The sequence below is a fragment of the Tamandua tetradactyla genome, chromosome 17 (assembly GCF_023851605.1).
Source record: "Tamandua tetradactyla isolate mTamTet1 chromosome 17, mTamTet1.pri, whole genome shotgun sequence".
NCBI classification, from domain to species: domain Eukaryota; kingdom Metazoa; phylum Chordata; class Mammalia; order Pilosa; family Myrmecophagidae; genus Tamandua; species Tamandua tetradactyla.
In genome coordinates, this window is record NC_135343.1 from 79,708,590 (window position 1) to 79,736,491 (window position 27,902).

Here is a 27,902-nt window from a genome sequence, read left to right on the forward strand (position 1 = left end):
ATTTCTAATTTATTCCATTTTTGGCCTGAGAACAAATTCGGTATCATTTAAATCTTTTTAACTTTGTTGAAACTCATCCTGCTCAGCATATGTTTTAAATCTTGCGGTTGTACCATGTCTACTTATACTCTAGAGCTATTGAGTAAACTATTCTATAAAAATCTGTTTACATCATTATGGTTGAAACTATTGCTGATATTTTTCATATCCCAATCAGATACATTTTTCTGTTTTATTAAGTACTGGAAATGTTCAAAACCCCACTAGTTATTTGTCTATTTCTTCTAATTCTGCTTATGTCTTTTCCCTTAATTTTGCATTTCTGTTATTAGGACATACAGGTTTAGTATTGTCATGTCTTCCTGATCCATTTTCTTTTTTATCTTCATAAACTGTCTTTATTTTGGTAATATTTTAAGTAATATATTTTATTTTTTCTAACATTAGTCAAGCCATCTAAGCTGTGCTATGTTAGTGTTCACATGTCTGTATTTTGCATCCTTTTACTTTCAACTTATCTTTGTCCATATATTTAAAGTGACTTTCATTTAAATAGCTTATAGTTAGGTTTTCTTTTCCTATCTAGTCAGAAAATCTTTACCTTTTAGCATTTAGCTTATTTAGGAAAATTACTGTTTTAGTTTTATGTGCATCATTATGCTCCTTTCTGTTTGCCCAATTGTTTTGTTTTTTCTTTCACCTACTCTGCTTTCCTTTCTTCTTTCGAGATGATTGAATTTCTTTAATATTCCATTTTATTTCCTCCACTTATTTTATTATTTCTTTAAAGTTTTAAGTTTTGTTATTAGTTTTTGCCCTAAGAACCAACTTCCTTCCTCTAGATCCAGTTTTCCATCTTGTACCATTTTGCTTTCACAAGAACAATATCTTTAGGATTTCTTAGTGTTGAAAATTTCTTTCATTTTTTTTATTTGTCCAAAAATGTCTTTACCTCATCCCTATTTTTGAAAGATACTTTTGTCAAATACAGACTCTACTTTGATATTTTCTTTGTTTATTCCACACTTTAAAGAAAAAATTTTATTGTTCTCTAGCCTCAATTTCTAAAGAGAAGTCAAGTGCCACCCTATCCACAGCATTGTTCTCTTGTTCATAATGTGATGTCTGTTGTTTTGTATGATTTTAAGGTTGTCCATTTACTTTTATTTTTCACCATTAACTATGACATGCGATTTTCTTTGAATTTCCCCTTCTTGGTGTTTGTTAACTTCTTACATATGCAAAGTTAACGTTTTATATGAGATTTGTGGATTTCGTGTCACCATTTTGCCTTCCGATATTTTTTTCTGCCCCATTGTCACTCTCTTCCCCTTCTATGACTCCAATTTCATACATACGACTACCTGATAAGAGGTCGCTGGAGCTTTTTTTCATTTTCTTTCAATCATTTTCCTTCTCTTTGGATTCAGTTATTTCTACTGATCTGTCTAAAAATTCATTCTTCTTTTCTCCTGCCATCTTCAAGCTGTTGTGTGGCCCATCTAGACCATTTTTCATTTCAGTTGACATTTTAACTGAAACTTTGTTTTTAAATTTAGAATTTCCTTTTGCTTTCTTTGTTATAATTTCTAATGCTCTGCTGAAATTCCTTCTGTGTTTAAGTGTTGTTTATACTTTAAATCTTCTGTGTGTGTATGTGTGTGTACATATTCAACTTAACTGTAGCAATATACTTAAAATGCCTTCTTTTGTAAATAGGATATAGCTAGATTTTCTTTTGCTATTTAGTTAGAAAATCTTTGCCTTTTAATTGGAGGATTTAGCTTATTTTGGGTAATCATTGTTTTGATTCTAGTGTACCTCTTTAAGACATTGTATGCTAAATTGCTAAATCTAACATCTGAGCTATCATATTGGGGTTTATTTTTTCTTCTTCTTTTTTTTTTTGACTATGTTTTTTTCATATCTATTAATTTTTTATTGCAACTAAACATTATGAATAACCCATCAAAACGGCTCTGTTTGTTATAATCCTCTGAAGAATTTATTTTTGTTGTATCAGAAAGTTCATTCGCTGGCTCATCACCCTGAACTTGTATAGTTTTATTAGAACGGGTCACCAGATAGCCCAAAATATTTACCAAACTTTTAAACATGGCAGAATTTAAAGTACAATCTTTGACTTTTCCGTGGATCTTTACAAGGTTTGTTTTTAGATAATAAGTTGGATCCAGAAAAGCTCTACAGTTTAGTTTTCACTTTTACAGAATGGACTTTTATGTGTTCCATCTGGATGCCTGTGCTGTGAAAAGTTCTCCATTCTGCCTGGTTCAAAACTGCAATGTCTCGCAGAACTTCGAGAACTTTGCTCACTCTGTTCTGTTCTGCATCCTTACTGGCCACTTACTGGCTATCCTTGTGTAGTCTCACTCTGCACATCTATTCTAGATTTCGGACAAGGACTCATGGGAAACTTCTATACAGATTCCTGGAATCCAGATGCTACCAACTGCATCCTTTCTGGTGTTCTGTGAAGATTTCTACACAGATGGTGCAGCCTCTACACTATCCATCTCTGGTACTTGCCTCCTCAACTTAGTAGGACCTCTGTGCCTGCCTGGCTTCCATTTTCATGTGCTATTTTGGGGAACTTGTTCCCGTGAACAAGTTAAACAAGTTGAGGAATACATGGGGTTCTCTTCTTGCAATGATTTTGTCTAATTTTATAATCATTTGTGGTATGTGACCACTCCAGAAACGAATTCTATCATAACTGGAACTTGAAGATGAAAACTACCTTTCAATCATGTGTATTTTGTCTCTCCAAGTGGATTCTAAGCCTCTTACAGGCAATTATTTGGTGAGCATACATTTGTCCCTTTGTGTGTTCATTCATATGTTCCACACACTTCTGTTGAGTACTTACCATATGCCGGTCACTGCCCTGGGTACAGCATTGACAGAAACACTCAGTGTAGGGTTTCTGTCTATAATAGTTCATAGTCTAGTCGGGGATGTGCCATATTCTGTGGAATAGGTGTGTAAAAGAATACTTAAAAACAACATTATTTGTATCCAGAAAGCCAAGGGAGGGAAGACAGAGAAAGGCATTTCTCTTGGAGAGTCAGAGAGTGCACTGCATTGTAGGTGCTTACAAATGCTAATTTAATTGAATTATCCAACATATAAATATAAATCCTCTAGAGAATAAATTGGAATCAAAATAAGTTGCTGCAAAATAATGAAAAGAATCACCTTGTGACAATGCTGCTCATAGCACGGTGTTATCAATAATTACCTATGACGTTGGTGGAGGGAGGAATTATTTCATATATCTGAAGAAAACAGAGCATCAGTGCATTCCATCCTTTCAAATTCAGGCTCTCCATGCAGTGCCTAGGGGGCTTTATTCTCTCAGTTTTCTTTCCTGTTGGACTGAAGCCGTTGCCTGCATTGCTCTTTTCTCGCTACTCAGTGTTCCCCAATGTCTTCGTAGAGTAATAATTACTATTTTATTATTTCTGAAGTTCTTGATTCTGTGATCGGATTTGTAATGCTTCTACAATTGACTTTGCACATACTTGGCCCTGTTGCAATCGTTATTAGCCCAAATTGAGCCGCGGGCATATGGCAAAAGGGAAGATAAATCAGAATAGGAGACACAGGTTCTGGAAAGCATTCTTCACAATCAGGTTTCTGAGGATGTTAGAACTCACTTCATGTACAATCAATCAATCTTCAGTTTTTATAAAGTTTCTCTTTGGGAGAAAAAAAAGAAGACATCAGATGCAACTTTAGCCTTGAGCTTAACGGAACAAATATCAGTTAAGAAAGCAAGTAATTCACATGAAACGGCCCTGGATTTGTTCCTCAGATTGAGGGAACAGAAACTATGGGAGGTACTTAGAAGCTAAGAAAGAGAATTAAGGGAAATCCTATATCCTGAAGATGCTTGCAGTCTGGCAGAGTAGACAGATAAGCAAAGAAATGGTTATAATAAAAATCAAAAGGAAATAGGTGCTAAAACATCATATCCAATTTATTGAGCACTTATTACATGGCATACATCAACTAATTTAATATCAACATAATCTATTATATAGTGCGTGATGTACATTACAGAAGGAACTAGATTTAACTTGCCCGAGATAACACAACTAGCAAGTGATGCAGGCAGGATACGATCTCCGACAGTCATTTGCTTACTTTCTGCAAATAAAATTATAATGGAATGCAAAGGAGGAAGCAATTTATTCTTACAGGTAGTATGATACTGAGAGACTCAAAAATATTATGAGCTAGATTTTTTGTGTTAATAGTCAGTGATAAAGAGCAACTGGTTGACTGGCCTCCCATTGCATTGAGAATTCATATAGTTAGTAAATAAAGCTTTCTTCTGTTCTCAAGGCTGCCATAAATTCCCATGCCACAGTGGGGTTGGATATCTGCAGAAGAGGATTCCATGAATCCTAGCTCCATCACCTACTCACTGTCCCCCCAAGGACAAGAACTACTGCATGTTATCACTCAAGGCCGTTCAAATTCCTGAGGACTTATTTCCCTCAAAACCTTGTAATTATTTACTCTGTTCTTCAGATCCTTTAATTCAAGGACAGTTGTACCTCGAGCACCCACATCTCTCCAGTCAGTGGAAATATTTATTCTTCTTTATAAATTATTAAATAAACTTTATGGCTCAGAACTAAATATCTCATGAATTTTGTCAGCATGAATTAATAATAATTCTGTACTTTTGTATAATGCTGTTCAATTTTCTTCCATGTAAATGATCTTATTTAATTTTTATAACCGAGGAGTGTGTTAGGGAAGGTTGATATTAATGTCCCAATTTTAGACATGAGGAATTGAAGATTTAGGAATGCTTGAGTGACTTTCTTGAATTCATGTGGTATGGATTACAGGGATAGATTTAGACGTAATCCAGTCTTTTCTTTTCTCTTCCTCTCTCTCTCACTACTCAGGGCTGGATCATACCTGAGCGAGCAGAAGAATTCAGTTCTTTGAGGTGGTAAGATGGGGATCACAGTTGGAATCATGGTGAATTCACTAAGAAGCAGCAGCCCTATGAGACCCATCTTAAAAGAGTCATCCGTGAAGCCTCAAGCTCGTGTTAGCGTTGTGTCAAATGCAAATTCATTGCAATTGGGTATTAGAAATGGGAAAGATTGGTGTGTGTGCACTTGTGAGAGGCAAGGAACTTTGGTGAACTTAGAAGGAGGAGTAGAGTTTGAATAGACGGAGACAGGAATTATATCTCCTTGGATAAAGCGACAGCATGAACAAAGAAACAAGAGCGCCATCAACAAGAAAATGCTTGAGAAAAGAGGACTCTTGGACTACAAACCATATGCTGGGGATTAGTCAGAAATCAGGTTGGGCCAATAAAATGGGCAAGAAGATATTAGATTAGAAATGGGAGATGGAAAATAGAGAACCACATGCATCATCTTCTTGAAATAGGGACCAGCTTGCTTAATGGGCTGTTCAGGGATTATGAATTTATGTTTGCTTCTCAGGCTGGGTAATGATTGGACAGGAAGGAGACAGCTATGGGATGTATAGTTCACAGTGTGGATGGCGTCTGCTCTGGGGCTGGCAGGAGGACTAGAAGAGAAAGGAGACATTTTTAGTGAGGAAATGTTTTGATAAAGTGACATACTAGATTCAGAGGATAAGGAAAAGGATGTATTTAATGATGACGTCAAACTTCTTAAAGATTCTTAGTTTAGAAGCCTAAATGGATACTGAGGCCACCAGTAGCAAGAAATGATAAAGAAGGGGAATAGATTTTAGAAAAGGAAGTTTGTCCTTGGCATATTGAGGATGATGTGACGTTCAGAGATCCATGAGGAGAAATCCTATGGGCACATTAGAAAGTGGCATCTGCAGAGTTGGATCTGGGAGGCTGACAAGCAGTGCCGTCCAAGGCTGTCGGATTTGGGTGCTCTCCACCAAAGCATGCATGAGAGAAGTAAAAGCAAAGGTCAAGACGGGAGGTTTGCAGCATCGTCTGAATGATGTAAGAAAGCATGGAGAAGATAACAAGAAGGAAAACCAGGAGAGAGGCATGTCAGAGACCTGAGTGAAGGAGAAAGAATCAAGAATGAGTTCCATGGATCAGTTGGTTGGAAAAATAAAGTAGGGCCAACAATAAGAATTTAGAAAAAAATGTCTTTGGATATGATAAAGTAATTGATAGAATTTTAGGGAAAAACTAAGACTGAAGAAGTTGATCACAGTATATCTATAATGATCAGTAGGTAAGTCTATTAAGTGCAGTGTGCTAAATGTTTTGCTATTTTAAATATATAATGTTAGAAATCAGTGACCTACAATGCAATTTGTAGGATGCATCCTGAAAGCTGTTGACATAAACATGACCTTTAGCATTTCATCACCTGGATGAAATTAGATTTTCAACAGTTTAAAAAACAAAAACACTACAGGAAGAGTAAAATTTAAGAATTTTAAGTTAGATGAAATTTTTCAAAATATTGAAAGGATCCCCAAATCAAGTGGAAAAAAATGATTATAGGGGTAACACACAGGGTCGCCATATGTGAGCTGTGTACATTTCAGTACCTGGAGCTGAAAGAATTTTATAAACGATGTATTTAGTCATAATTTTGCCCGCTCATCATGCATTTTCTATTTCCTTAACTCTCACTTTATTACTGGAGACATTTGCATGAAAAAGGACACTTTAAAAAGTTTCATTTGTTTCTCCTGTTTTTTCTTTTTTTTGAAGTCAAAATCATATTTCCATGGAAATAAATTATGATGTCATAAACAAAGGATTATAGCGTTGGAAGGATGATTTGATGCCAGAAAATAAGTTTCTTAAAATGAAGTTCTTGTTTATAATATCAACTGTTTGTTCACAAAAACAATGGGCAGTGATGAAAATGTACCTCCAACTGTGATAAGTCATTTGAGTGATTGTCTATATTCTGCTAAAGAGTTCCTGGCATTTAACAATTTTTCTGGTGCAGCCATCGTGGAAGACAGTGTGGAAGTTCCTCCGAAAGTTAAATGTAGAATTACCATATGACTTGGCCACCCCACTTTTAACTACATACCCCAGTGAACTGAAAACAGGGACTTAAACAGATATTTGCACACCAATATTCATAGTGGCATTATTCACAGTTGCTAAAAGTTCAAATAATTGAAGCATCCATCAACCAATAATGGACAAACTGTGGTGAATACGCCCAATAAAACATTATTCAGCTGTAAAAAGGAATAAAGTTTTGATGCATGTGACAAAATGGATGAACCTTGACGATATGATTTGAATGAAATATGCCAGACAGGAAAGGAAAACTATCGTATGATCACACTGATATAGAATAATTAGAATAAGCATTCCCAAAGAGTTAGAATCCAGAATCTAGGTTGCTAGAGGACAGGGTGGGGGTAGGGAATAGAGAGTTAAAATGGGCTTAAAATGCAGAGTTTCTGTTTGAGATGATGGAAAAGTTTTAGTAACGGATGATGATGATAGTAGCATAACATTGCAAATGTAATCTAATACACTGAGTTATATATTTGAAGGTGGTTCGGATATATGTTTATATATATGTTACTGGAATAAAAATTAAAGCAAATTTGTGGGACTGCACAGCACAGTGAACTCTAGGTTAAACCATGGAGTATAATGAATAGTGCAATTATTAAAATGTGCTTTCCAACAACTGTAACAAATGTACCACAGGAATGCAATGGGTCAGTAATAAGGTGGCATATGGGAATCCTATGTTTTATGCATGATTGTTCGGTAAGCCCAGAACTTCTCTAATAAAACATAAAATAAAATAAATGGGATGGAAAACTTCCTCCCAGAAGATTTTCAAATATGTAATTCAATGAAAGATACATTCTAATTTTAAAAATCACTCTCTGGAGCTAATGTGACTGTTGGATGAATCACGCGTGTTTTTCACAACATTGTAATGGAAACTGAACTTAGAGGAAATAGAAATAAAGTGTATATAGCATTTTCACACCGACACTTCTAAAAGTCTTAGGAAACATAATAAATTTAGTAAGAAGAAAGTTTAGGAGATTTTACTGGGCCCAAACTTGACTTTGTAAATTCCTTAAAAATTTTTTTTTAATATTTTTATTGAGAAATCTTCACACACAAACATTCCATCCATGGTGTGCGATCAGTGGCTCACAAGACCACCACGTAGCTGTGTATTCATCACCTGACTATTTTTTCGGACATTTGTGTCACTCCAGAAAAACATTTTTGAATTTGAAAGTTGTAGTTACTGCTTAATGTTTATTCAAGATCTGCTAGATGCTCCATTAGGTGCTTTACAAATATTATTCTAATCTTCCCCATCACCATACAGGGTAGGTATCATCATCGCCATTTTGTAGAAGGAAAAACTGAAGCTCAAACCACTTAAAATGCTTGCTAGAAGGAAGCCACACGATTCATCAGTGACAAAGATAACTCAAGTCAGCCTACCCTCCATGTCTGTGCTCTTTGTGTTATACCATATCGCCGCAGAGCTTTCAAGAATAGGTCTGGCTAACTCCCTTTTTGGAAAATCTGGATATGAATAAGTCCATTAAATGAATTAAAGTAAATTTTGCCCATACTTTGGGTCTGGGAATGTGAATCTTAAATGCCTTCTGGGGCCCAGGAGAGAGAAAGCAGATGCCTTAACACCATCGTCTCCAGGAGGCATTTCAGACAATTTCCCCCATAAGAAGCATTTTTAGCTTGGGCAGTGAAAAAATAAAAGAAGAAAGCAAAAACAAAAACAAAAAACAAAACCAAAAGCACTTTTCTGTTATGGTATGGATTTAAAGATAATACGGTAGCGTAGCCTAGCACTGTCACAGAGAGTTCATATGAGGAAATACTTCTTTTCTGGCTTTAAGTGCTTCTGTGCTCTTACCTGGCTACCACCATTACTGCGATGGGATTAAAGGACCCAGGATGCCAAACGTCAGCGAGTGAATGTCGTGCTGTGGGATACTAATCCCTCTGACGGGCAGAGCTAAGGAATGAAAGTAAGCAAGTTGACTTCTACCTTCAGTCCAGAGTCAAGCATTCCGAAAAGCCACCGAGAAAACAATGGCTCAGAGTTTCCCAGGGAACTCACTTTCCCCACTCCAGCATCTTATCCCCACCTGGGAATATACGTTCCCTCCATGATGCCCAACGTGCTCAGCAGTGAAAGGTGAGCTCTGAAGTGGCGTAGGTGGGATGCCACCATGTTCACACTGTCTTCCCAGCGCTTAGCCTGGTGCCTGCCACCTAGAAGGCGTGTGTGTGTGTGTGTGTGTGTGTGTGTGTGCGCGCGCACAATGAGTGAATGGGCTGAAAATCAGATCAAGTCAGAGCCTCATTAAAGCTATTTCGGAGGACAGATTATTTTTGCTCTGTGCTTGTAGGGACATTTTCCTCTGCTACACTTTCTCAGGTGAGGAAGGCACAATATGGGCTCCTGCTTGGCTTAAGTTTTCGCAGAGTGGCTGGTTGTATGTTCCAGCAAAACTAGCTATGGATAGAGCATTACCTGGAAAGGTGGTTCCTAAACTGGTGTCGTGTCGCTGAACTCTTCCTGCACGGTGCACTGACTAGCCTTATTATTATTATTATTTTAAAAAGCAAACAATATGTTTAAAACCACCAAAAATGGGTATCTTAGTTAGCTTAATCATAGGCATATATTTAAACCTGTGTTTGCACAGTAAGTCTCATAAATCAATTTAAAATTAAAGGAATAAGGAAATAGATCTACAAATTCAGATAGTAAAGTTCTCAAATTCTAAATATTAAACACGAACTTAAATGCCACTTGCTCAGCTATTAAAACTGTGACTGTTCTCAAAATATCAAGTAGAAAGTTCCTATAAACATCAGCATTGCTACAGTAATGATCTATGTTACTACTTTCCTGATTTCAGGAAAATATGAAGATACAAATATTTTTTAAATTAACATATGAAAATCTTAATCACCAGAAATGGATATCTTAGTTAGCTAACCCATAGGCTCACTAAAAAATATCTGAGTAATCATCATAAAACCTGTTTGTACAATATGTTTTATAAACCAATTTAAAATTAAATAAAGGAAGGAAAAATCAATAGATACAGATATCAGAGTTTCTTAAATTCTAAATATTAAACAGTATCTTAAATACCATTTGACTGTCAAAACTGTGTACGTTCTCAAAATATCAAGTAAAAAAGTTGTCACAAATATCAACTTTGCTGTAGTAGTGACCTGGGCTACTAAGTATTTTCAAATTTTTGATTTCAGGAATTTATTTTATCTGATATTACTGTAGCTGCCTATTGTTTTTTAAACTTTTTTGTGTGTGTTTTAAAATATAACCTGCACACACATACACACATATATACAAAGAAAAGAAAGAAAAAAGCAATAATTTTCAAAACACTTCAACAGCAGCCACAGGACAGGTCCCAGAGTTTGTCGTGGTCCACCAGTCCCTCATCTCAGATTTTTCTTTTTTGCTGCTCCAAAACGCTGGTGGCTTTATCCCAGTATGCTTGCTTGTCCTGAGCTGAAGGTGGAGGCCAGAGGTCATATCGAAACCTGGACATGGCTTCCACGCTTAGCTCCCAAAGTTTGTACAGGGTAAGGGAAAAACATGCCAGGGGAAAAACTGAACCATATTTTTGGTTTCTCCATTGAAAGTTATATGACAAAATCCTTGTCACGTGAAGAGGATTGAGCTAAAAAAATGATTCAAAGATCCATTTTTTTTTGAGTCGAAGATCCATTTTTAGAGCTTCATTAGTTAATAAATAAATAATGATAGGTTAGTTTCCTGGATTCTTCCATGATTGCTAGAATTTGTAATTGTAAAATTGTAATTGGTTGGGATTTCTTGATTTATTTTAAATAAACTTTTGCATCCATACCTCATTTTCCATCTATAATTTTTTATCATTTTTTTTCTTAAAAAGGTCTGTCTGCATTATACAAGCTTCAGGCAACACAAAATGTGTTCCCTGCCCTGGTGGCACTCATGCTTGCATGTCTCTCAATGAAAGAGCTCGCCTGTCACCATTTTAGATGACTGGCTAGGATAAAGGTCCTGGCGAATCCTTCTTGTGTCTACAGAACTGAGAACCGCTTTGTGAAATAACTCTGGGGTCATGAATCCATGGTTGCCTCTACCAAGAGGACAGAAGAAGCAAAATAATATTTTGGGGGCAAGTTTCTCTGGTCTCATAGATATGGTTAAAAAGACACTGAAATTGGAGTCACCACATTTTAATTATTATTCCTGGCATGCCCCTTATGAGCCCTGGGGCCTGGAAGGAAGCATCTCCCCCTCGCTCAACCTCCTCGACCTCTGTCTTAAGTGTGGCTTTTGTCTTGGCCCTTTTCACAATGATGCTCTCAGGATCAAATGAGATAATATATGTCAACACGCATTGACATGGGTGAAGGTGTCCTGGTAGAAATTGTTACTGATATTTGTTCCTTCTTAATAGGGGGAAAACACATTCTGTGGGGCCAGATTAGAAAGTCATGCCATCTGCCCCTTTTTGATGTTCTCTGGAGGCGTTCGGGGGAAATGAGGAGTTGGGGAGGTCGCAGGTGAAGGACAAGAAGGAGAGTGAGGGCAATTGCCAGCCTCCTAGGTGCCCCTGATGACGTAGCCAAAGCAAGACAGGCCACAGCATTCCAGACTCGACTCTCCTTACGTCCTTTATGGGAACGTTTCTCAATTAGTCCCTCGGCTGCCTAGTGTCTAGTAGTAACCAGCTAGATTTTTTTTTTCTTTTTTAATTAAACTTTTTATTTTGAAGTAAATATAGATTCACATGAGTCATAAGAAATAATATAGGGGTTCTGTGTCTCCTATTCCCACATTTCCCCCATGGTGACATCTTGCAGCTCCCAAATACGGAATCACAACTGGAATATTGATGTTATACAGTCAAGATCCAGAGCAGTCCTGTCACCACTGGGATCCCTCCTGTGCTCTTTTCTTTCTTGACTTTTAATTTTTATTGTATAGTAGAACATATATACAAAGCAAGGAAATAAAAAAGCAATAGTTTTCAAAACCCTCTTCAACAAGTAATTACAGGACAGATCCCAGAGTTTGTCATGGGCTACCACATGATCCTCTGTTTTTCCTTCTAGCTGCTCCAGAATATAGGAGGCTAGAGGGTTTAAATATTTTTTTTATCATCACAATCAACATTTTTTCCTTCTTTCTTTTTGTTAAAAATAACATATATACAAAAAAGCAATAAATTTCAAAGCACAGCACCACAGTTAGCTGTAGAACATAGTTCAGACTTTGACATGGGTTACAATTCCATAATTTTAGGTTTTTACTTCTAGCTGCTCTGAGATACTGGAGACTAAAAGAGATATCAATTTAATGATTCAGCATTCATATTCATTTGTTAAATTCTCTCTTCTCTGTATAACTCCACCATTACCTTTGATCTTTCCATCCTTATCTTTAGGGGTGTTTGGGCTATGGCCATTCTAAATTTTTCATATTGGAAGGGTCTGTCCCTAATATGGGGTAGGGAGATGGAGCAGTCTGATGTTCTGGAGAGGCTGGGCTAGGTTTCAGGACTTATCTGGATGGGACCCATCTGGAGGTTGAAGGTTTCTGAGTCTTATATATTGCCCTAGGTGTACTTTAGGATTGGCTGGAATGGTCCTGGTTGGGGGTTGGCAAGTTATGATAGGTAGCAAGGTCTACCTGAATCTTGTGTAAGAGCAACCTCCAGAGTAGCCTCTTGATGCTATTTAAACTCTCTCTGCCACTGATACTTTATTAATTACACTTCTTTTTCCCCCATTTGGTCAGAAGGAATTGATCCCACGGTGCCAGGTCTGGATTCATCGCTGGGAGTCATCTCCCACATCGCCAGGGAGACTTTCACCCCTGACCAGCTAGTTATTTCTGACACTTTTTTCTTATTAAACTATCCATGGATCTGAGGCTGCTATTCTGATCTATTCATATACAAACAGGCCACTTCAAATGCTGCAGAATCGCCCTTATACTTGTCCTTGTTTTCAGGACAAATTGCACGATTCATGAGGAAACACCGTTTCTGGTGACTGTATGGCACAGTAAAGTGATCACGCCACTAGGAATAAGGATATTCTGTCTGGACCAGTGTAAGGATATTCATACACTGGACCAGCAGTGTATGAAGGTGTTTGGGTGGTTCAGTGGTCACATGCTCCCCTGCTATGCGGGAGAACAGGGTTCAATTCCTAGGCCATGTATCCCCCACAAGAAATTCAGTGTATATTTAAGGCAAGTCATAAACCTCTCTAAGGCTCTTTACCAGTAAGATAATATCAGCCAAGGTAACCAGCAGTTTATGAATCTCATACAACAAGGTAAAGCTCTTGAAGAATTTTTTTACTATGCATAAAAGGTCTTCCCAATTAAATGACAATATTATTTGCTAAGAATGCCTAATGAGGAGGCAGGTAAATAAATTAACTATGAGATTGAGAAATAGAGAAACCAGCAGATGCAGAAACCTACTAACTTGATAACTCCTAGGGCCATTAGTTTGTCTTATATACACATACACATGTAAAATAAAAAAAAATACATAGCACTGCTTTCATCTAAAAATGTCTTTCCTTTTCTGGAAACTCTCCTAATGACAGCCTGGCATCTACCAATTCCATCTAAGAGGATTGTCTAAGGCAAGCTTTAAAAAAATGTGAGCATCTGCTGCTGCTATAATTGTGTCTAAAAGAGGGAAGTGCTGATTGTTTCCCCATTTTTCCAACTCAGAAAGAGCCACTGGTGAGATTTCTGGACCACAAAATCTCACAATGCACTGATGATAACTCTTCTTCCAGACAAATATCGGGTAACCACAGTGTGCGATTAGCTGCTCACATTGGAAGAAACAAATCAGAAAACCACTGCTCCATAATCACAGGATTGAAAGGACTGCATAAGTAAAATGACAGGCTATTAATTCTAGTTTGGAAAGCATGAATAGGACTTTTGAGGAAGCCTAATTTTCTTTTGGCTTTTCAGAAATGGATAAATCATTTAAATAAAAATAGATGTATTATAGAGTACTCATTTTTCTCAATATTTATTATTTTGGGGAAAAGTGGTTTTTTTTAATGATGAAAAATAACGATGACGTCTTCTCAAACGAATGCTTTGAAATAGCACACAGTTCACTCTCCGATGCCTCACTAATCTCTAGATTTGAAAATTATTTGGGGGCAATTTAAGTAAACCTTCAGTATATGAAATTTTAATTGAAAAGCTATGATATTTCATTAAGTGCTGTCACACATCACTATGGTTGCCAAATGAGGCTTGGCGAAATCTCCAGCACACTTTTTCAGTGATTGGATATTTTCTCCAACCTGTGTCAGATGGAACACTCAAAGTCCATCAGCCAGCGTGTGCTGAACAAAAGATGTATGGTCTGGATATGCTACACATCATGTATTTTTATATCATTTCCATTATCTACATATATGAAATATTTTTATCAGTGATTTAATTACAAACAGCAGTGGTTTTAGAATAATTATCCATTTCTAAATGTCTCACAACTGGGAAAGTATTTATAGTTCCACAAATTAATCTATATTGAATGCTGAGATAGCAAGATACAAAAGGGGGGAGAGGGGGAAGCAGAAAGCATTTTGCAAGTAAAATATATCCTGGAAATCAGTCCAGAATGTATAAGTAAGGAAGTTAAAGAGAATCCTTTTGTGTTTTTGCAAATTCTTCTTCCCATTTGTGATATAAAGCTTTGTTTTCTGTTTATTCTGGGGTTGGCAAATTCTTAACAAATATTGCAGCGGACAGCAGTGAAGAGGTCATGTGCAAACTACCACTGCATTTTAATTAGGATCCTACCTGATTTTCCCACATAGTCACACCCAATTTGACTTCTGTTCCCTGCAAAGTATGGTAGGAAAAGGAGCCAGCAGGGACTGTCTGCCTCCCTCAGTTACTCTGAACTTCTGAAATTCTTAGTGACATCTTGGGAACAATTGCCAGTGTTAATTAATCGATAGCTGTTAATTAATAGATAGTGAATTAAGATAGCTTAATTCACCTGGAGAAAGCTACTAGTGTGACCCTACTTGACCACCTTTCTTTATCTGCCTCAGAAGTGGACATTTACCTTGGGAAGCTGAGTTCTTATGATAACGATTCATCTCCAACCATGCCTTCTTCCCCAGTTCTCCAGGACAACGCCTGGTGCGGCCGACACCAAGTGGCTGTCAAGGCGACAGAAGTGACCTGCTTCAGATCTCCCCATGTAAACTTGGGGCTCCCCACTGGGCTTGTCAGGCCCTCGCTCCTGTTCATAGTACTCAAGGACTCACAGTTAGTGTGACTATCAAGGAGCAGAACCTTCCCTTAAGACAGACGTCTAGACTCTGCTGTCCACGTTGCTTGTTTTAATTCTTTTACGAAATAACTGAAAAATGGACTCATGCAACTGTCCAAAAAGGGTTCTAAAGAATATCGTATCGAACTTTCTAAGTTTGACTGAAACTTGGCCCTAAGGTTTTGTTTTAATTATTGTCATGCACGAGCCGAAAGCACTTTTTGCTTTACAGGAGGTTGACATTTGGGTTTTCTTCTGGAGAAGACTGTCCCTTTGTTTTGGGAAAAAATCATCTTAAAACATACAATTTTCTCTAAGGGATTCATTTTTTTTTTTAATGGAGTTCTTGTAGCCTGAGATTCTACATGAAAATGATAGAGCAAATCCTCTGGGTGACTGAGGCAAAACTGTGGCCCTATTACTGTTTCTGTAGTGCATGGGGTCATTTCCTTTTCTTGATACCTTTGAACTGACCGTGCCTGTAAACTTCACTTTGCAAATCTTGTGGTGTTGCACATATCTGTGCAAGTGAGAATGTGTGAGTGGAGGGGAGAACTTTTTGTGAGTAGCTCATTACTTGTGATGAGAAGGTTTGAGAGGCAGGAAAAGCTTTGAAGCCAAACCTTCATCTCTGAGAGAAAGTGAGTGCAGGAAGGGACCAAACTGGGCTTGGTTTAACTCAGCCTGGCTTGACCAACTGAGGTTCTGCTAGTCCTGCCACACAAGAAGAAATAACCCCAAATATACTGATTATATTCTGATATTATGGCTATGGTTTGGGGGCCAAAGAGTAATAATAATATTATTTATAGATGACAACTATTGAGCATTTACCACATGCCAAGCAGTGTTGTAGGTGCCACCGTCACATCAACCTTCTGAGTTAGGATTTATGAATATCCCACTTTATAAGTGAGGAAACAGAGGCATGTGGAGGTAAAGTAAGTTTTCCATGGTTCCAGAGAGAGAAGGCTGCAAACTGGGGGTGGAGGGAACTGTGCTTGTAGAGTTTCCAAGGTAGGTAACCATTTACAACTGGACTTGTCTCATGATTGGGTTCCCCCCAGGCTCAAGGGCATGTAAAGATAAGCAGGCAGGAAGTTACCTGTTAGTTGCAGATATTGAAGAAGGTGATAGGAATCTAACTAAAAAAGCCAGAACCTATTTAAGAAGCTGAAAAATTTGTGAAAGTAGCCTACTGGTGAAATGGCCTGGTACAGGGTCCTGCAGAATGCAGTTACATCTGATTAGAATTCTGCCTAGCGAAGGGAAGATTGTTTTGGGTAAAGACTTCCTGGTTTGCTGGATGGTTCTTTTCTACAAGCACTACGATACCAATACATTGGCTGATATGATCCCAGGCATCTAATTATCCTCACTGCTGTTATGTAATATAGCATAGTTTTGAATAAACCTGACCAACCTTGTTTATTTTTCATTGATATCTTCCTACCTCCCTGAAGGCAACTACTATCTTTACCTTTGTGGTAATCACTTCTTCACTTCTTTCCTTTCTTTCATAGTTTTAGCAACGAAGTTTATAGCTGCAATAGATTGAATTATGTGCTCCCATAATCTTAATTTTAACCTGCATTACTATGGGTGTGAGCTCAATTGTAAATAGGATCCTTTGAAGATGTCTTGCTAGCCGAGATGCGGACTCATTCAAGAATAAGAATTTTCTGAGATCCTATTGGGTGAGGCCAAACGGGATCAAGGTGGGTCTTAACCCATGTGCCTGGGGGCCTTATAAAGAGAAGTCAGAGAAAGGCACAGAAGGAAACCAGGATAGGGTGGAATACTCTAGCTCCAGAGTGCTGCTGACCCCAGGGGAAAAGCACGGCCTTGCTGCAGCCTTAACTTGGGACTTTGGACCTCTGAAGTAACGAGTCAATACCTTCTTGCTGTTTAAGTCAGCTTTGGGGTTGTATTGGTCATGGCAGCTCTAGCAAACCAAGGCCTACCCCTAACGAAGTAGTTTTCTCAGAATTATTTCATTTCATCCAAAGTTTTAAATTTATCACCACGATTTTTATATTATCATCATGTATTTTAAATGTCTGACCTATGTTGATATTTCCTTTTTATTAGAAATACAAGACTCACAAGTTTATTTCTTAGTATTCCTTAGTAGATGCTGAGTAACATTTAAAATGGGCATCCCATTTAGCCTGTTTAAATCAGGAGTCCTATTCCCCCAGTAAGCTTGACTAGTTGGTACATTCCCCTTACTGGCCATGGGACTCTTTTATCTTGATTGATTACACAAAAGGTTTATCAATCTTACTTTCAAAGAACAGTTTTTGGCCTTTTTCTATTCTATTATTGTAAATTTGTTCTCTATTTTACTTGCTGTTGCCCTATTTTTGTTATTTCCTTTGGTGGTATTTGGGTTTACTTTGGTATTATTTCCTGACTTCTTGAGGTGGAAGCTTGGTTTGGTAATTTTAAGGCTTTTTTTCATTTTTAAACAATGCATTTGAAGTCCTAAATTGCCCCATAAGCATCGTTTTAGTTGTGTCCCACATGTTTTATTACATTATATTTTATTACCATTTAAATTATTTCTAATTTCAATTCCTTTGCTGACCCATTAATTATTTAGAAACACATGCCTCATTCAATTTTATGATTAATTTCTAGGTTAACTGCATTTTGGGTCAGAGATTATTTAAGTAATTTAAAAATTTTAAGTCTAGCTTTAAGGCCTAGCATGTGGTCAATTTTAGTAAATACACACAGACTAAGCTTACTTCATTTTTGTGATGTTATAACTAAGAGAGCACAGGTTTTGAGGTCATATAGTGTTGGATTTAAATCATGCCTTTGTTTTAGCAGTAGATTTACCTCTTATTTGTCTTCCTTAGTCTAAATATATTCACCTGGTGAATAATAATCCCTCTTAGATCTTTCTGGCAATTTCTTTTTTTCTCTAAAAATCCATTCATTTACGCATTCATTCATTTAAAAAAAAATGAACATTTATGTAGGGTTCTCTGTGGGTTTGGGAACCTGCAGCCCAGGGGCTAAAGCCAACCAACTGCTTCTTTTTTCTGTTTTTTATTTTCTTTTGCATGGACAGGCAGCTGGAATCGAACTTGGGTTTCTGGTATGGCAGATGAGAATTCTGCCACTGAGCTACTGTCACATCACCCTAACTAACTCTTTTTACAAATAAAGTTGCCTTGGAAACAGCCATGCTCATTTGTTTATGCATTGTCCCTGACTGCTTCCTTGTAATCACAACACATTTGAGTAGCTGCAAAAGAGCCCACATAGTGTGCACAACCTGTACTATTTACTCTCTGGCTATTTACAGAAAAAGTTTGCTGACCAGTTCTGGGTCTAAGGTGAGGTAAGTGAGGCAACTGAGGTGCAAATGTACAGAGGCACTCACCCCTGGGCTTCTGCAGGGCTGGCCCTGCACGGGCAGGAAGCTGAGAGTGATGCCATCTTCAGTTTTGCTCCCGAAGTGCTTCATTTGTTTCACCCTTGTCCTGGCACTTTTTTGTCTACCTTTGCTAGAGAGACATTTATCATTCACTAGGGGAAAAGGTCAAAGAAGCTCCTCCCTTCAAGAAATTCATGGTCTACTTTGGCTCTTCTTCTATCTTAGTGTGGTAGAATATTATTTTGTGATTAAATTTTGCATTTTTTCATGATTTTCCTTATCCCCATTCAAGCATATATATATGCATGCACTGAAATTTCATACATAGGTTGAGGTTTCTGGCAGGTGAAAACCAAGAGTTCCCTGAAAGACATTTCTTTTTCTAAATTTTCTTTCCCAAATCACAAACCTATTTAAGAGATCTTATGGGTGTGGCAACCTAGGAGTAGCTGAGTGGGGATGTGTGTGTAAATTCCCCCAGACTGGGAAGGGACAAAGGCTATGGGTGTGGGAGCCCATGTTCCCTTCTCAGCACTATGAGGTTGTGTGAGAACATGGAGGCCCTAACCGCATCAGAGAGGCAGTGTGCAGGGCACAGGACACTGGAGAGAGTCCATCTCCAGTGAGGCTGTCAGAGGTAAGCAAGGGAAACCAGGTAGTAGCCACCCTTCCTTGAACTCCCACAAACCTTAGGATTCTAATGCACTACTAGAATGAGGGCGGAACCTCCACAACGACTGAGGTAGGGTTTTCCTTCCATCTCAGAAAGGGTGTATGCTTGGAGTTAGGAATGTGTTGACATAAGCGTAAAAAGAGATTCTTGGACTTAGCATCATACTCTTCGTTTTTGTTTTCCCACATGAGTGAATCACTTCGTAGAGAAGGGCCAGCTCCCTGGGTGTCCTGCTGCCATTTATTTCCCATCACTCCAGAACAGTTGTACTTCCAGAGCTTTCTAGGGCTTATGTCATAGAGGAGGTTTTAGCATATGTCCATGTGTGTATAAGGTGGATATTGGATTATAATTCTTAATTAGGACAACTTCAGGTTTATATATCTCAAAGGAACACTATGCATATTTGGCAATTAATGTTTGTAAATTACCTTGAGCTCCTTGAGGGAAAGAGATGCTATATAAATGAATAATGTGGTAATAAAAATAACAGTACCTGGACTTACATTCCCAAACCAGTTGCCTGAATTAGGCATGGAAATCTAAAAAAGGATGTATGAATTGTTGCTATCTAAATAAGAAAATATTGTCATAGTTCTATGACTTAGCCCATAGTCATAATAGAAAATAGCCAAAATACAGAATATAAACATAACTCATGATTGTGATGTGTAATAAATTTATAAATGTTTATCATTTAGGTAGGTAACTACTTCACTATTTGTGTATAGTTATTAGATCAAGAACTGAAAACTGTAATCATTTCCCTGGGATGATATTATGTGGAAACTAATTGGCAGTTGTTTCAACAGAATTGCTTAACATTGCAGTGATAAATTATGATTCTAATTAAAATCTTGTCAATGGCATAACGGGTATTTCCGTGAAAGATTTTTAGAAATAATTCTTTAGAAGCCGAGAAAAATCCTAAGGCGCCCGTAAACCATAGAAGAAATGACTCTTTAAATCATAAGGTCGATGATATCAAGCCTTTGACAACTTTCCTTCCCTTCTGACATAGCAAAAGGGAAAGAGGACAAGCATACGTTTCCCTTATGTTTTCCATTGCATCTCACCATCATTTTGTGACATCAGTTGAATTCTGAAAGTACTGATACATCATCAAGCTTCACAAGACAAGTAAAACGAGTCACTTCCATACTTGCCCAAGTAGATTGATTTTATCTTTAATGAACAAGACTTGTAGGGCTGGGAAAAAGTAAAAATAAAAAAAGAACTATTCTGTTGGATGGGAAACGTCATCACTGTGTTTTATTATCACACCCCTCTATTTCCTGCATACCCCATTTTACTACGAGAAGCTGTTGTGTTTACTTTTGTTGTGGTGGTTGTTTTTTGCTGTCTGACCCATCAAGAATATAAGCTTTTTGAAGCAAAATCTTGTCTCTCTTCCTTACATATATTCCCAGTACTCTATGTTTGCCTCCTACATAATAAGCACTTACTAAATATTTTTCAACAAATGATTAAATGAATAAGAACCCGTCCTTCCCTCCCCACCAAACAAGGGGATTATCATCTCATTATCTGGAGGAATTTTTACTGTTATAGGAACTGATAACAATTAAATGGTTTCTATGCAAGTTACTAATGTCCTGACAACAAATACCTAAAAGGAAAAGATAAAGGCGTAGAGTTTGGTTTGTTGAAATCAGTGCTGTGCTGCAGCTGGCTCCCAACTGCTTGCGAGGGCCAACTGCACTCATCTCTCCCCAAATTTGTGTTCAGGGATGCCATACTGGGAGCTTTAAACACCCCGTAGTGTGAGTATGTGAACCATGAGTGTGACCATATAGTATAACTTAGGGGTCCCCACCAGCACACACCTCCCGAGAGCTTGTTGCTAAACACTTGCTGTCATACCACAATTCACAGTAGAAAAGAAGACAGAGGGGTCAACTTGATAACAGACCAAGTCATGGAAAATCTGATAGAGAGTATTGCAACAAGTCTTTTCCTTCTATGCTGTTGTTAGAAGAGAACAGAAACTATGTCTTAAAAATTGGCAAATTTAAAAACATAAATCAAGAGTCCTGAGATATCTTGATTGCCTTTAAAGCATTCTCAGAGGAAACAGACTTTACCTAAGTTCCTGGCAGTGTGCATCTCAGTTCCAGCATAGCAGGGTGGAAAGAACAGTTTGAAAAAGTGAGAATGAATGTTGGGGAAAAAAGTCTAAATTCTACTTCAACTTAGTAATGGTAGTTCACAGACTTAAATGATTTATGTTGAGGTTAAGGAGCAAAGGAACACAAACTTGAAATTGAAAATGTGCCTGGATTTGGGTAGAACTAGAAAGGCCAAAGATCAAGATTTAGAAATATCTGTATAATTTATGGTCAAGGTTTAAGGGTGGATGTGACCACAAATTCAGAGAGAAGGAATGCTCAGTTCAGAGAGTTGGAAGAAGTTTCAACATTTGGAAGATGGGGGAAGATTAGAACATTTTTTAGAACTGAAATAGGTGGGAGTCTTGGAGAGTTTAGAGCCACAAAAACTTAAGAAATGGTCAAAAGGTTAGTGTGAATAGTCAAATCTTGCAGAAAGGTAGAATGGTAGAAATAGAAACTAAATTATAAAGGATTTAATAGTAGATGGGTGTTTTGGAGCAATGAATGTGATAAGTGTTTTAAAAGGCTGTATATAAGAAGGGACAAAATAGGAGAATTTCACAAGGGAGTTAGAGTTCATTTTTATGTGTGTTTTATTGTTGGTTTAATTGTTGTAGAATAGAGAAGACAAGTGTATTTATGGATTGAGGGGATATCCAATGGAGAAGGAGAATAATAAAAACTAAGACATGATTTAGCCAAGGAAATAAAGAGACAGGGAAAAGGATAAAATTATATATAGAGAGAGCTTTGGGTTTGAGGGGAAAGGAATATGATAGAGCCAATCTTAGGGCCTTTGTTTCAGCCAAATTGGAAATAAGACCATATGTTGAAATAAAACAAGGCTATTGTCATAAAGTAAATATACTATGAATTTTGGAACCTGATAAACCCACTTCATATCTGGCACACATGCTCACTTTGTAACTTTGGACAAATGGCTCTAAACACTGAGCCTGCCGTCCTGTAAAACTGGGATGATAACAATAGTCCTCCAGGGCTTTATATTAAAAATTTTTTTTTTACCACTTTAAAACAACTTCTCAAATTTATTTAACTCATGGATAATATGGTAGAGTATTGCCTAAAAGGAAAAACACAGCCACCACTTAATATTTACTAAGACTTGCAGACAACTCTGTGTTAAGACAGCATCTTGGGCAGAGATTCCAGGATCTGCATTGTCCCTTGAAAGATGGAACCCCAACCAGCATCAGCTTTTTCTAATTCAAAATTCAATTTTATTAGAGATCCTACACAGCAATAAAATAAAAAGACTGGGGTTGTTGCTTTTTCTTTAATTTGCCAATCCTATTTAGACAAATGACAAGAAGCATTGGCAAAAATAGCATTGAACAGGGTCTTTTTTTCAGAAGTCATTGTAAAGGTTTAAATCCAGGTTTTCTGCCGTCTCTCCATCTTATTTCATTTTAAAAAGAAAGGCTTTTAAAATATGTCAACCTCTATGCAGCCTTCCACACAAAGCCTCTGCTTTCGTAAATCCTACACATAATGCCAAGATTCATCTCCTAAACCTCTGGTCTCAAGCCCATGCGGGTGCCAGGCTGGAGAGCCCGAGGTGTCAGTTGTTAAAGAAGCTCAGATTAAACCGAGGGCCAGTCATAATCTTAACCTTAAACAGCAGACAGCTGATTACATCGCGCCCTACAGACATCAGGCTAAGGTGGAAAGAACAAACCAGACATGCTGCATCTGCTACTTGCATCTTAGTGGCAGGAGGAACTGTGCTCCTTTCACCAGAGCTCACTGATGAAATACTGCCACACCACTGGGCTCGTTCAAATTTAACAGTAGCCAACACTCATTGAGCATTCTCTACCTACCAGACCCTGTTTTAAAAATTTTGCATGAATAAACTCATTTAGTTGTTAAATGGGCCTTTTGAGGTGGACACTACTGCTATTCTCATTTTAAAGGCAATGAATCTGAGGCATACAGAGATTAAGTATACTTCCCAAGATCGTACTGCTTCTAAAAGGCAGGACTAAGGTTTGAAGCCACGCATGCTAATTCTAGAGCCAGGATTTGATTCCAGGTAGGTAGACTCTACGGATTCTCATATATAGCTAAAAGAGCTTAACATAATTCTTAGCATAGAGAAGGTTTAATAACGAAAACTTGTAATTGTTGCTAATGTATTAGATTAAAGGCAAGTGAAAATTTTTTTTTCTAAATTTCATACAAATTTAAATCTGATGGAAAATCATGCAGCGAGGAATATAAAGTCTTCTGCAAACGTTTGGACAGGCCACGGTGGCTCAACAGGCAGACTTCTCCTGCCATGCCTGAGACCTGTGTTCAATTCCCGGTGCCTGTCCATGCAAAAAAATCAAACTACAAAGTTTTCTGAATTACAATAGCAGCCTAGCAGTCCTATCCGTGGTTAGTATATATGGCTAAATAATAGGAACAGATTAGTACTCAGGTGTGTTCAGTAGTTCCCCAAATGACAGTGTGCAAAAATATAACTTTATTTTCTCTATGAATACATTTATTCTGTACCAGTAATCTTAGACAAGTCAGGTAAACTCAGACAATAGAGGTTCAACTCAGTCAATTAAGCTATTTTCCCCTCACATCATAGCCCTGAAGAATTTACAGTGTATCAGCTACTGTTTGGTAAGTGTTGAGGGTCAAGCCTTTATTAATCACCTGGCTAACCTGGCCAGGTCAGGTGAGGTGTACATCATCTGGGATCCTTGTTTCCACCATCCCGCTATTCTGGATCTCTAGCATCTACTTCATTATTCACCTCATGTAAAATTAATACCTTTTGTTTTCAGTAATGTCAGTCTGATTAATGTTGACTGTATGATACAGATGGGTAAGCTGGACAAATATATATTTAAAAAATATAAATATATATATGAAATCAGATTAAAAAGCTGATAGTAGAGGATTCCTGGGCAAAATATGAGAGAATCAGGAAAATTCAGTGGTAGTAACCAGAGACTCCTTTCCCCTATGGGCATCTTCCAATTCCAAAGGAAGTGATGAAGAAGCTAAGCAAATACAGCAGTCTTAGGAGACTAAGGGAACAAGAGTTAGAGTCTTGAGCCTCTCAAAGATAAGAGAGGGCCTGATAAACTCTTCACTATTTCATGTAGGACCCCAAAGTTCTGCTTCTTAAGAATAAGGATAAATTGAAATAGAATAGCCTTCACAGAGACTGAAGTCTAGCAATGAATTATGTTTCACCAGAAATTGGATCTATGGTTTCTCCAGATTGTTGGCATTCCTAGAAACCTGGCAGAAGCAAAGAAAAATTATCTGTGGAGGAATACGCCATAATTTTAAGCCTCGAACTATTTGTAAGAACATTTTTTTCGTATACAATGTCTGACACTCAATAAAAGATAACTAGACACACAATGACATGTGACATCAAGAATGTGACACAGCTGAAACAATTGTTTCAGCCCCTTGGGGAAACAGTCTCTTGAGGAATACAAATAAATTTTGGTTATGAGAAAAAGGCCTTAAGATAACTATGATTGTGTTTTCAAGAAGGAGAAGCAAAAAACAAGATAGGTGGTATCTGTAGATAGTTGGGCACTATTTGGAAATGGAAGATAGCAGAAAAGAAAAGGAAAATAATGATATTCTAGAGCCGAAACAGTCTTTTAAATTAAAATTTAAATGGATTTGCTTAAAAGTAGACTAAGCACAATTAAAGGTAGAAATGATATATAGGTCAGAAAAATTAATCCAAGGATGAAAAACAGAGAGACAAAAAAAAAAAAAAAAAAAGAAGAAGGAAAAAATGTGGAAGAGAAGGTAGCAGACAAGAAGAATATAATAAGAAATTCTACTTTAGCATAATTACTGTTCTAGAAGGAAATAAAGGAGAGAATGGAACTGAAGGAATATTTAAGTAGACAATAAATGTTTATTCAAAATGATAAAATACATCAAGTCATGGATTCAAGATATTCCATGAATCCCTCAAAAATTAAATAAAAATAAGTCCACTAATATGTCCTTCATAGCTAAACTGCAGGAAATCAAAGACAAAGAAAATATATTCAATGCAGTGAAAGAATATACAAATTACATTAAAAGGAAATCAAATCAGATTGACTCCTGTGTTCTTAATGGAAATGATAAAGAACCCTCTGCCAAAAAAACAATAGAATACTATATTTAAAATTCTGAAAAATATCAACTTAGAATTTATACTAAAAAAATCCTTTGATATGGAGATGTAATCATGATACTTTCACACACTCAAAGAACAAAACAAAATGAAAATTTGAGAGTTGCCAGTAAATTCATATTAAATAGGACATTCTCATGACAATAGGGGTGACAAAAGTATAGGAAGTAGTAAAAATTCCTAAAATGGTAAATGTGTAAGTCAAACAGAATAATGAATATATTAAAGAATAATAAAGATTTATAACATATAGCTGCAAATCACTAAGTCTAGGAGAAAGGTAAATATAATCATTGTATTCTAAGTACTTTGTTATTAGACTTGATAATTCAAGGAAGCATTTTGTATTCTTTAGAGTAACCACACAAAGAATTGTGTGATATATAAGTACAAATATATACATATTTGTGTGTCTGTATGTGTGTGCATATTCCAAGCTAACAGAAGGGAAATAGGGGGTACTAAATTTCTTAATCAATCTAAACATAAGCCAAAGAGAAGGGGAAACAGAAACTGAGATCAAGAAGAACAAAAAATAGAAAGCACATAGGACATAAACCCATATCCTTTCAATATTTTTTATTAAATAAACTAAATTTCCAGTTAAAAGTCAAGATTGTTTGACTGGATGAAAACAAAGCATAAATCTGTTTTATATACAAGATATAGACCTAAAAGAAACAATTTAAGGAACATTAAAATTAAAACGTTGGAAAAAATATTCATGCACTATTTAATTATTATGGCCATGTAAACTACTACTTCAAAACCTTGTGGAATAAAGTAGCAGTTTTCATTTCACACAGATTCTCTGGGACAGAAATTTGAATGGGACACATCTGTGAAAGCTCGTCCCTGTTCCATAGTATCTGGGATTTCAGTTGGAAGGACTCATGGCCTGCAGACTCACTGTCGGACTTGGTCAAGGAAGCTCATTTTCCAATATCGTGGGCATTTTGCAATGGCTGGAATGCCAAGGTCAGCTGGGACTGTCAGAGTCTCTGCATGTGAGCTGAGCTTCCTTATAGCTAGTAGCCTTAGGGTATGTGAACTTCTTACATATTAACTGAGAACATTAGCAATTGTTTGAGTGAACAAGATGACAGCTCCTTGCCTTGCATGAACTTTCCTCAGAAGCCCTAAGCGCCAGTTTGAAAGGCTGATGTGCCCTAGAAAAGCCATGTTTTAATCCTGATCGTCCTGTAGAGGCAGCGGTTTCTTTTAATCCCTAGTTAGCACTGTAGGTCTAAAACGTGGTTAGATTATTTCCACTGAGATGAGACTCGCCCAGTTGTGGGTATTAACCTTTGATTAGAGGGAGATGTGACTCCACCCATTCATTCCACTGGGTCTTGATTAGTTTATTGGAATTCTTTAAAAAAGGAAACATTTTTTTAAACTTATTTTTTTTAACATTTTAGAGAAAACGAGAGAGCCACAAGAACCCCGAGAGCCCACACAGCCTTTGGAAATGAAGAAAGAAAATGCCCTTTGGGGAGCTTCCTGAAAGAAAAAGCCTGGAGAGGAAGCGAGCAGCCATTGCCTGGTTCTCCATGTGCCTTCCCAGCTGAGAGAGAAATCCTGGAGGTCATCAGCCTTCTTGAACCAAGGTATCTTTCCCTGGATGCCTTAGGTCGGACATTTCTATAGCCTTGCTTTAATTGGATATTTTCACAGCTTTAAAACTGTAAACTTGCAACTTAATAAATTTCCCTTTTTAAAAGCTGTTTCATTTCTGGTTTATCTAGTTTGCAGCTAGCAAACTAGAACACCATATAGCATTATTTTTGTCATATTTGCTCATAGAAACAGTCACAGACTGGCCAGATTCAAGATGAGGAGACAATGACTGAAACTTTTGATGGAAGAAGTTTCAAATAATTGTGTGGTCATTTAAAAAAAACAGTCCACTTTATGGACAAAATTTATTCATATTACTGTCTCAACAAACCTAGCTTTATTCTGCCACTGGAGACAAATCTAAAATAATTACAGAAACATTGAACTTAAATATATTAAGGAAGTTTTAACATGAAAACTACTCAGAAGATTGCTATGTGGCCATATAAATATCAGACAAATGAGGCATTAAGACTAGAGATAAAAAAAGGAACATTTGCTATTGATAAAACACAACCTAGCAGAAAGTTATAATAATAATATATTTTTGAAGGT

General features: G+C 37.1%; 1 long non-coding RNA gene across 4 annotated transcripts in view; it reads left to right on the forward strand.

Annotated features, from left to right (window-relative positions):
* LOC143661777 (uncharacterized) overlaps positions 1-27,414 on the forward strand; it is a 78,099-nt gene extending 50,685 nt beyond the window's left edge. The window contains exons 3-4 of one of the 4 annotated variants that reach the window (XR_013164825.1): positions 2,410-2,539; positions 4,944-6,524. This is a non-coding gene — a long non-coding RNA (uncharacterized LOC143661777). Of the gene's footprint in view, positions 1-2,409; positions 2,540-4,943; positions 6,525-8,345; positions 8,588-27,148 lie in introns of those variants that run through there. The other 3 variants (XR_013164829.1, XR_013164828.1, XR_013164824.1) reach the window with 3 other exon arrangements.
* The last annotated feature ends 488 nt before the right edge of the window (positions 27,415-27,902 follow it).